This window comes from Anser cygnoides, chromosome 2 (assembly GCF_040182565.1).
Source record: "Anser cygnoides isolate HZ-2024a breed goose chromosome 2, Taihu_goose_T2T_genome, whole genome shotgun sequence".
NCBI classification, from domain to species: domain Eukaryota; kingdom Metazoa; phylum Chordata; class Aves; order Anseriformes; family Anatidae; genus Anser; species Anser cygnoides.
In genome coordinates this window covers 54,228,885-54,239,652 of record NC_089874.1, presented here as the reverse complement: position 1 = coordinate 54,239,652, position 10,768 = coordinate 54,228,885, and positions in this window count along the sequence as shown.

Here is a 10,768-nt window from a genome sequence, read left to right as displayed (position 1 = left end):
TTGTCCCAACAGCACTCTTCTTTCAGAGAGCAAATGTGACTCCCTTCAGGCCTACACACCTGCTTCCCACAAATCTGAAGGTGGAAAAAGCATGCATCTGGGTCTCTCCCAGACATGCCATGAAATGCCCAGTAGCTTTATACATTGCTGTGAAGTGCCTCCGGCTTATCTATCTTAGACATAGCCACTGCTGTTTTCCTGTCAGCTGTACTTCCTAAGGAGGGGATTTTCTGTCCTTCAGCAATGGTACCTGTGAGGCAGCTGCTGTTTTATGAGAACAATTGATGCAACATATCGAGAGAACGATTTTGAGATGGGTACAATATTGTTAATCTTTCTTGACCTGTTGCCTCTCTACACCTGGATATTGTCAGTCTCAAAAAAAGCAGTTGCTTTTTGTGTATAGAAAAGATTTTCTACTTCCAGACAGTGAAGGAAAATGGGAATATTCAACTCTGCCTAGTCATTTCAAGATACTCACTGAAACATCCATTACTTTATGATGCTGTGAAGACATGGTATTAGGAAAGCATTAGTCTTGACCAAGACTACAAAGAATCAATTCAGATGTGATTCTTAAAGCTTAAGTAACTGTTAAAATGCAGATAATTTGGATGAGTTGGTGAAGTAATCTCTAGTCCTTGGAGGGGAGATGTTAAGCCAATTACAGGGGACAGGTACAAGTTGCTCAAAAGCTAACAAAAAGAGAATCTTGTTCTCTTACTTCCCTCATCTCTCAAGTGCTGCGTGGAAGCCCCTCAAAGCAGGGATGGACACAAATAAATTAGATCATCTATCATTAATATAATGTTTGCTCTTTTGCATTAAATTGCAAGTGGTAATATGGGATTTATTATTATTATTATTATATCAAATGAAGATTCTGCAATATTAAAATTGCCAATTTACCTTCTTGTCTGGAGGCAGGTGAGAAATATTTCTTTCTGCTACATGTGCACAAAATCTCAAAACTGTTTCCACTTCCCCAAGAAGACTTCTAAAAAAATCACATTAAGACATTGTGATAGGGTAGAGGCATGTTATAAATCCACTGTGATATACTTTAACTAAAAAGATATATAGTTTGTCCTTTCAACATACGGGTTTTCCTAAACATTCTTGAACACTGACTAAGTTAATGATACTTGCTGTCATACTTGGAAACAACTGACATATGGGATTTTAGTTAGAAGCTAACTTATATTCAGTAGATAGTTTAGTATCCCCTTATTTTAAAGGCTGTGTTAAAACATGGCACTTTTGGAATCAGAAACCTGAGGTTTATTCAGCTCAGGTGAGTAACATCGTATTTTACAGAATTCCAAAGAAACAAGAGCAATGAAAACTGACTTCCCAAAGATACCTTCTGTGGCTGGATCACATTGCTATCTACAAAGAGTCATTTCCATCTGATGCTTTTCCCATTTGAAGTGCTCATAAAACCTCTCTCTTACGTAGAGTCCCCTGTGCCTCAGAGTGGCAGAGCCCATGCTTTGGTGGGCAATCTCACAACAAGGCTGCTGAGGCTGACTCTTTTCTGCCCAATGGAAATTGTGTACTTTTTAGACAAGTACCTCTTCCAAATTCTGAATAATTTAGACAACTCCTGCTTAAGTCACCAGGTACAGGTCAGACAGGTACATAGAGGGACACTGTGTAAGTCTTGTTTCTTTCTGAAAGTAGTAGAAAGTCCAGTTAGTACATGGAGACAATAATTCCTGTGCGAGTAAATCACAAATGATGTGACAAATACTTTTAAAGAGTACCACATAGCAGTGTGTCAAAGTTTTCTTCTTTTACATTGCATTAAAAGAAATCTTACCTTCAACTACTGAGAAAATAATTTCTCCTGATTTTTTTAAAGCCTTATTCAGTCCTCTTAGCATAATTTCCTGAGCTTTGAACTCATTGAGTCTTCTAATAATGTCCTTAAATGAGGGAAGGAGGTAATTTTCTCTCTCGCTGCCTTTAGGGGATCATCAATCATGCATCACTCATAAGTGTTAGCATTGCACCATGGCTGCCTTTTTTTTTTTTTTTTTTTTTTTTAAAGAAGCCTAATTGTGCATGGAGAAAGTGCTGTAGAGTAAAAGTTTCCATTTAATAATCACACAGTCTTTGTTCAAGATTGCTGTACCTCCTGTGAGGCAATTTTTGTGTAAAGCCCTACAGTGATTCAGATGCCTTGCTACAATTTTTTTATAACCTTTCCTCCACCCGCTGCCACAACACATTTTTATAACGAGCAAATTCCACGGATGTTACAAGGACAGATTTATAAATGAGTAGTACTGTGGTAGTGTCACAGAAGATGTGCTTATTAAGTCAAGCGATGATGCAAGTATTGAGCCAAGATATTTTTATTTAAATCCCAAGAAACAGACACGAAGATATTAAGAACTGGTTTCATCGAGCATTTATTCTCAAAGATTTGCCTAAGCAGCTAATTTCTGTATTAAAACATTTTCAAATTAATATACCAGTCTTTTCCACTTAAAAAGTGGATTAAATCACACTAAATGCAGTGGTCTTCATCTGAGCCTTCACCTGACTTTTCCCACATTGCAAAAGTCAATATTTGCATTCATTTGCAAATTAGTAATTGCAGTTAGTAGTAGTTGATTAGGAGAAATCAAGTCTCGAATAGTAACTGTAAAAAATAGCAGTGAATGCACATGAAGAAGTTACTTGAAATCATCTATAAATCTCACTGTTTGTTGAAAACTAAAAGCATTTCCATATAGGACAGTATTTCTTTCAGGAAAATAAATCAGAGATGGAACAAAATATCCTTGGCGCGTTCCCGCTTATTTACAAAGTTTGGTTTCCTGAGTACTACAGTGAGACCACGTCTCCGCTCACCACACCAGGGCCCCGTAAAGCGAAGTGCTTCCTCACATTCACACTTCCATGGACTGATCTCTGCTTCTTTCATCCACTTTTTCCACTTTCTTCTTCCTTTACTCTCAGGCACTCTTTCAGTCAAACAACACTTTCTGAACTTTGTTCGCTCTTGTAATAGCATTTCTAAACAGCCTTTGCTGTGGGCAATCGCCCACCTATGTGTTGGCATGGGAGATGCTTTTATTTCATAAAGATCCTTATTTGTTTCTAAAAGCTTGCAGAAAAGGAATGCATATTTTCCCACCATGGTTTCACTACACTTTACACCGATTTTTCATGAAGTATATGTAGTAGCAGCATCGTGGAGCAGTCTGCACTTGAGGCTAGCAGTCTCACAGAATACTGGGCAAATATGACTTGCTGCTTTCTCCTCTTTTGCATAAGAATACATGAATAACTGGCACTGCCTCCTGCCTGTCAGAGGACTGTTGTGTAAATCCATTCCGAGTAAAAAAGAAAACATAAGTTAAATGAACATGCTCACCAAGACTGTTTTTTTTCACCTTTTGAACTCTAGAACAGCGTTTTAGAGCAATCAGCTGCAAGTGCAGATACCCTGCTGCCACTTAGCCTCCTTTCCCAAGAAATCCATTTGCCAAGTATTATTTGTTTATTTCTCTCAGGACAGAAATAAACATTAAACATAGGAAAGTTAATACACTTTATAATGATAAACCAGGGGTTTAAATGAGCATGAAAACTTGCTGAGGCAAAGCCTTTAAAATGATTTTAAAGCTCTAATAGGATCCCTTGCATGCATTTGGAACATATATGCCCACAAAGCACTGACCCAGGACGCTGTCACTGCTGTTTCTATTATCATTACGACTTTGCAAGCTGTGCCTTATTAATGAGCATTCAGCAGAGTTGTTCACTTATTGTGGGAACCAAATGTATTTTGCACATTACCACTTCTTTGAGAACAATCCCTTTCTTGTTAAGAAATCTTTGTGGAATAAAGTGATACTATATTTAACTGAAGAAGTCCAGCAGTATAAGATGTGGAAACTGAAAAAAGCAGTCCAGCAAAATGCAGAGATACTTGTGCTACCTGGATGAGCAGCAGCAATCCAGCCAAGGCTGCATGGGCCAAGCATTGTACCTCCCCATGCAGAAAAGGGGATCAATTTAATGACCCCTGCCAGGACTGCCAAGAAGGCTCATCTCAGGAAGAAGGAGAACAAGAGAAGTGAAGAATCACCGTTTTCAACCACTCAGATATTTGGTGACCTTTTCCTTTGCAGCCAGCCACCTAGTCATGCACAGGGAGAGCACACAGAAAAAATTCCTCTCTCGTAGAAGAGAATGGAGAAATGCACAGCTCACCGCACCAGGCTAACGTTATGGAAATCATTTACCCTGTCCAAAAGAAAGAGGAAGGTAAAGGAGAGCAGTAAACACAGTCTGCTTCTGTAAACAATTGCCACAAAACTGCATATACGGAGGGGATCTCATTTAAAGGTTAGATCGTTGCAGCAGGTTTTGCCTCCTACTTAATTCTTGCTGAATCAACTCACTCCCTGCAGTTCCCAAGGACAGTACTGCCATGGCTCTGTCACTTCTCACCCCAGAGGCGTAGATGATGCAAAGCTGTGTTCAAAAACAGTCTGGGTTGGACTATGCTTTCACAGGCAATTTTTTTTTTTTATATCCTGCAGCCCTCTCATTCTCCTATGGGAAGGATGATGTTACTGGCATTATTAATACAGGACCTTGCCTGAATCTTTGTCACTTCCATGTGAAAGCACAAGCTTGAGAGGTCTTTTGGAAATCATAACATATCTTTGCAGAGCCACGCATGCCTTGTCCTGTGCCAGGGACAAATCTATTGCAGTACACAGGCATGCTGTACATCCTCTCAGATACAGTTCCTTTTTTTCACGCAACTTTCTCCACTCTTCAAATCAAGATTTTGCAATTGACTCTGACAACCAGAACTGAACTACTTTGGATTTCTTTCCTATACCTCCAGGTTTTCTTTGGCTCCAAATTCATCTGTTTGCACCCAGGCAAAAAGAAAAATAATGCGAGCTGCTTAGCAAGAAACTTTATCCATTCGAAGAAAATATTCAAATAGTTATCAAAATTCAAGCTTAGCCTTGCTTTTCTTCTGCTGCACAGAAGCAGCCTCAGCGAGAAATTCACTATTGCTTATTTACAGATCCAATTTCTCCCTTCCTAATGTTTGCTTTTATTATCTGTTTCAAGTGCAGCATATAACCAGTGAACAGTTAAATTCTGTGTCTGTGAGAAAGCTCTTATTTGTTGAAATTTCACAATACGTTCACTGCTAAGCAGCATTCAGCCTCTAGACTCTGCCCAAACCCTGCTATTCTTTGTTTTCCACATCCATATTCTGGTCTTCATCCAACAGAACTCTTTCAAGTGGTCTACACATATAAATGCAAACTGACTAATCACTAACCCAAAACTCATGCATAATTTTGATACAAAGGCTTCCCATGACCTTATCGATCAGAGCTTTGATGATCAAAAGAGCCTCATAATGCTAGACTAATCTGAAGAAAAACTTGCTCTAAGTGATTATTTTTTTCCTAAAGCAATTATCTTTGAGTTCAACAAAAAGAATGTTAGACACTTAAAAGGCATTTCCAAAAAATTAAAGATTCATTCTTTTAAGATTTAATTGCCCTTTGTCAGAAAACATTTTGAATTTATAAGAATGCTGTTTGAAAGTAAATTTTTATTTTTTTTCCTAAGACAATGTCAAGTTTATTTAAAAAATGATCCTTCTGAAGATGGTCAATATTGTCATAGTATCTTCCCATGAATACGATAATCACTGAGCCATCATGCTAGCCAATTTCGCTGAAAGGCTCAAAATGAACAAGAAGATAGCTTTACAGATTTATTTATTAGCATTGAGTTTAACAAGGTGTCAGGCAGATAGAGGCTGTAACTATCAAGATGAGCGTCTGCCAATCTACAAAGCATGTCTTCTGAGAAAGTAAATTAAAAAGACTGATTGCTTAGCTAACCAAATCTTGCAGATACAAAAACCTGAAAGAGCATGAATACTTACTACGGGAACCTGGACAAGGGAGTGCTTCTACCATCCAGAAATGTGATAGTAATTCTTACTTCATATACTAGTTTAAAGGCAACTAGAGACTGCTGGCTGTAAGAAGAGCTATCGAACTGTTAGATCTGTCAAACCGATCTATCAGAACTGTTTTGATCTGCTTTTTTTTTTTTTCCAAAAATAATTTGTTTTTCTACCTTTTTCTTTGCTGTTGTTGCCAGGAGTACCTAATACATGAGCAGTTCTCAGAAACCTAAGGTGCAAATTGTACATGTTGAGTCTTCTGATAATCAGCAAGACCACCATAGACTGAAAAATATTCTAATTAATTTGTATCACAATGACCCTTTTCTTTTTTATAGGTTCGCTGCAGTTTAGGAAAAATACTCAGAAATTCAGTAATAAATGTTTTCTGAGTTTAAAATTTAAATAATTCATGTTGAAAAAAGTTCCACAGAGAGATCTTTAGGAAAAAGGCTAAAACTGGGATCAAATTAGGAGTTCTGAGTGGGAGCGGACTAGGAGTTATGTTTATGTAGATGCTCATTCCATAATGAATTAAGAGCTTTTGACGTCCAAAGAGAAGAAGCCACAAATGACCTCTTATATGTCTCCTTTTTTATTGGTAACTAACTGACTAACTGCTTCTGCTTTAACTCCCTTATTCCACTAATATTTTAACTACCTATTATTTCAACTTATTTATTTTTTTACCAGCTGTATCCTTCTGGAAATGTGCATAAGTAGCATGCTGATAGTGTATTTCAACATCCTGTTCAAAGACACTGTACTGACGTCCACAAATAATGCATTCCGACAGAAATAAATTGCCCGTTCCACTCCACGTGGCTACGCTAGCAGGAGTTTTCTGTTTGCATTCTTTTAAACAAAAATCAAGTCAGTCTTCTTAAAACAAATCATAACCCTCTGTGCTGATGTTTCATAAATGCAAAGCTAGGTACAAACAGAGCATTTTCAGACAATGTTAATTCCCCTGCTGCCCTGTAGGAATTAACATTTGTAAATATATTCCTTATTTAGAAATACAGTGCATCTCTGCACTGCCGAAAGGCAGTGTATCATGGTATGACTTGGTGTGACATGCAACCGCCACGCTAACTTGCTGGAGAGAGCTTTTGCTCCCCTGGTATGCAGGCGATCAAGCCTGAATCTGCAACCTACTGCCTGCCTCTTCCAGTTACCCTACCTCTAAACTCTAATCCTTTCCTGGATGACATTTTGAGACTGAAAAAACATCAGCTCATCCATCCAGCTGCTCATTCAGTAAGTGCTCCAGTTGGGGAGCAGTGCTCCACTGCAGGCTATGGGTCCAGCCCAAAATGTGAGGAGGGAACTGGGCTAGAGGAGAGTAGGGCTCTGCCTGCAGCATGGCTGCCAGCTAGTTACGGTCTGGTTATTACTGACAGATGACTTCACCTTAGCTTCACTCTGAGTAAATTCGCTGTTGGTCAATCTCCCCAGCCCAGGATGCATTCTGAACAATAACAAAATATCCTGTTGCTTACTTGGTTGAGAAGATATTTGAGAGAATAGGCTGTGCAACCTTTTGCTGTTGATGTGCAACAGGACAGCACAAGACAATCTCAAGCACAAAAATCTGTGTATCACCATCCCACAAACACACCTTTGAATGCTTTTTTTGCAATAGCCATTTTAAAGTTTTCATCCTTACCTTCTATTCTTTAGTTCCCAAATACTTTGATTCCTACCATCTTGTTCAAGCTCAGCTTTCCATGCAGTACATGGTCCAGATGGAAACCTTTTCCTGTTTTTTGCTTTCCAAACCCAAGGACCTCCTCTAGCTCAACACATGTCTCTTCCCTCTTCTTTTTCTCCTTTTTCAGTCTAGAGCCCAGCTTCTTGCTGTCTGTTTACACTTACTTCTCTTATAGTAAACACCTTCTCATCTGTAACCTGCCATGTGAAACCAATTGCCTCTTTCTCTCTGCCTCATCAATTCATTTCCTCTTTTAAAATCTTAATCAAAAGCATAAATTTTTCTCCTTGTCCTATATCTTTTTATATTTTTTTTCTTTAATGACTTTATGCTTGAATGCTTTAATTAACTCACTGTAGAATGTCTTCACACAACTACTTTCTGTAAATTATTGTCTTCTGTATCTGTGAGGGGCATTTCAGAGTATGTTATTTACAACATTTTCTGTAAAACAGAGCTCAATTGTATACCTGTGGCCTGCTAATAAATCAGTCTTATCCATAACAAAGTTACATCCTGAAAAGGAAGACTCTATCATGTCATACAATAGATTAAATGGATCAACTGTTTTAGAGTATAACAAACTGGCTTGTATTTTAAAATTTTGAATAATATTTGGATAATCTGAAGGGTAGAATTCATTCCAGATTAAAAGCAAGGTATTCTGCTGGAGTTAAATGAGTAAAACTTGGATAAGTTATGATTGAGGCTCTCTACTTGTTTTTATGAACTATGGATATGCTGTCCCAGCTTTTGAAATTTACTGTAAGTGCAACTGCAGTTCCTACTGGACACCTGTCAACCTCACAAGTGGTCTCTTTACAAAGACAATCAAAGGACAAAAAGCAAAGGACAATCCAAAGGTAATAATGGAAGACATCAGATGAGTCTCTTAGGTCATCAGACCTCGTCTCTTAGGTCCTTGCTGCACCCTGACAATTTCATGGTCAATGCAGTTATGTCAGTAAGTTGCACAGGCTGTAAAAGTATTATCTCAGGAAAAGTATCTTTCCCCATCTGGGTCCCACAGATAGGAAACACTGAGGTGTTCATGCTGCTCTTGCCCACACTCAAACTGACATGCAGATAAAATTTCACTTGCTACTTTTTGCATTAACTAATGCAATTTATTTATTTTTTCATAGAGAGCTTAAGAATTACAAAAATTCTGGATAACTGCATTTATATTATACTGGGTTGAATTATGTCTGCAGCCTAGTAACTGACAAAATAAGTGCTATTCTAGGTCATGCTCCCTGACAGTAATCTTTTGAAATACATTCTTGGGGAGGGAAGCAGGAGACAGAAGATAAGGAACCAGGCCACAGCATACTTAACAGAAACAATGAGGTCAGATGGCTGAGAAAAAAAAAATGCAGGGATAGGAGAAGTAGATATTAATTTATATGCAGTGTGGAGAAAAAATACTCAGGGAAGAAAATATAATTAAATCTCTGAAGACTGCTGTGATTGTTTCTCAAATGGAAAAAATAAATAGGTAATCCCAACTCATACTCCTTTAAAAAGAGGTAAATGCATTTTTTTTATCTTCTAGTCTTAGTTTACCCCATCACCCACTGCTGTGGTTGACAAATGGGTGATGTGGGTCTGTGATGGGAAATATCCTTGCTATTAACATGTTAACCTGAAAATGTGAGAATCCCTACTTTATGAAGACAATGCTACACACCTCTTTTCTGTCTTTTGGGAGATGTATGGCATCTTTCTTGCACTGCAAAGACTATAAAAGAACTGAAAAAGTGTTCTGGTCCCCAACCTGACGCGCTGTTAACTTAAAAGCGGTTTAAAACCACCATGGAAAAGCTATGCTCTAGCTTTATTGAGTGGAATAGATGTAACCAGTGAAAAGAGCAAAAACAGTTTTGCAGAGCTCTGTAGCTTCTGATTAGAACCAAAACAGGTGCAGAGATATGAAATTTTCCAGGACAGTGCTTTCACAACCTATGTAACGTATTGACTTATCTGCACTGACTACATTGCTGGGGCAGGGCCTGATGGCCAGGGGCAGAGCTGAAATGGGACTCCTGGGCCATAGACAGGGTGGGGGTAAGCCCCAGAGGAGCCTGGGCCTCCCTCAGAACCCTCACAGAAATATCACAGTCAATGTAATGAAATAACTATACATCAAACACCCCAGTCGAAATTTTCTCAGGTAACAAACATATGTTGTTTGAGTTTCTGTCAAATATATATCACGTGTCACAAGCACAAGAAAAATCTGTCACATGTTGTTTATCATGTAGAAAATATCTGAGCCCCTAGTGATGTTTTGTATTGTGCAAGTCAAAACATACTGAGGGCTGATTACAGCAAAAACACTCACAGTGGTGAGCTGGCAGAAAGTGTGCCCATGACCGTGAGAAAAATCTATTTGGCAACTGAGAGGATCTTGTCTTAACTTGTTTTGCTCTTTTTCTTTGAAAGACAATGTTTATTGTCACAGAAGCACAGAAGAATTATGTTTCTGCAAGCCTCGGGGAGAGGCAGAGAAGAGTCCATCTTGCAGGGCATGAGAAGGCAGCTCCCTGTATTCAACAGCTCACTGAGGGCAAGGTCAGTGAGATGGCTCCCAAAGAACAAAGTTGTTCCAGCCACCATCTGGTAAGGCAACTGTCCTGCTGAGTTAGAAACCACATCCCTGAGCTTCTCTCTAAATGTGAACTTCTTTTATTTTTTTCTTTTTTTTTTTCCCTAAAGACTACTACAAAAACTATTAGGGAAAACAAACAAACAAACAAACAAACAAAAAAACTTGCATGGGCATGAAGCACTGAGCTGAGAAAAAAAAAAAAAGGAAAAAAAAAGGAAAAGAAACCCTGTAACCCTGTTCTGCAACTGTTCTGCGGAAAGATAAAACTCATTGTTTCTCCATTTTCTTTCTGAGTATCTGTTCCTCAGAATTCAAAACCATCTCTAAAAGGCCTCTTCATTTGTAAATTTCCCATCCTTAAATCAGGCAACCTCTTTGAGCTCTCCTTAGAGCTTCATTTGTGATTCTTGGTCATCAGTCTCCCCAAAATCCAAACTTTAGAAACTGTTCTGCCCATAGCAGTAGTTTGCAT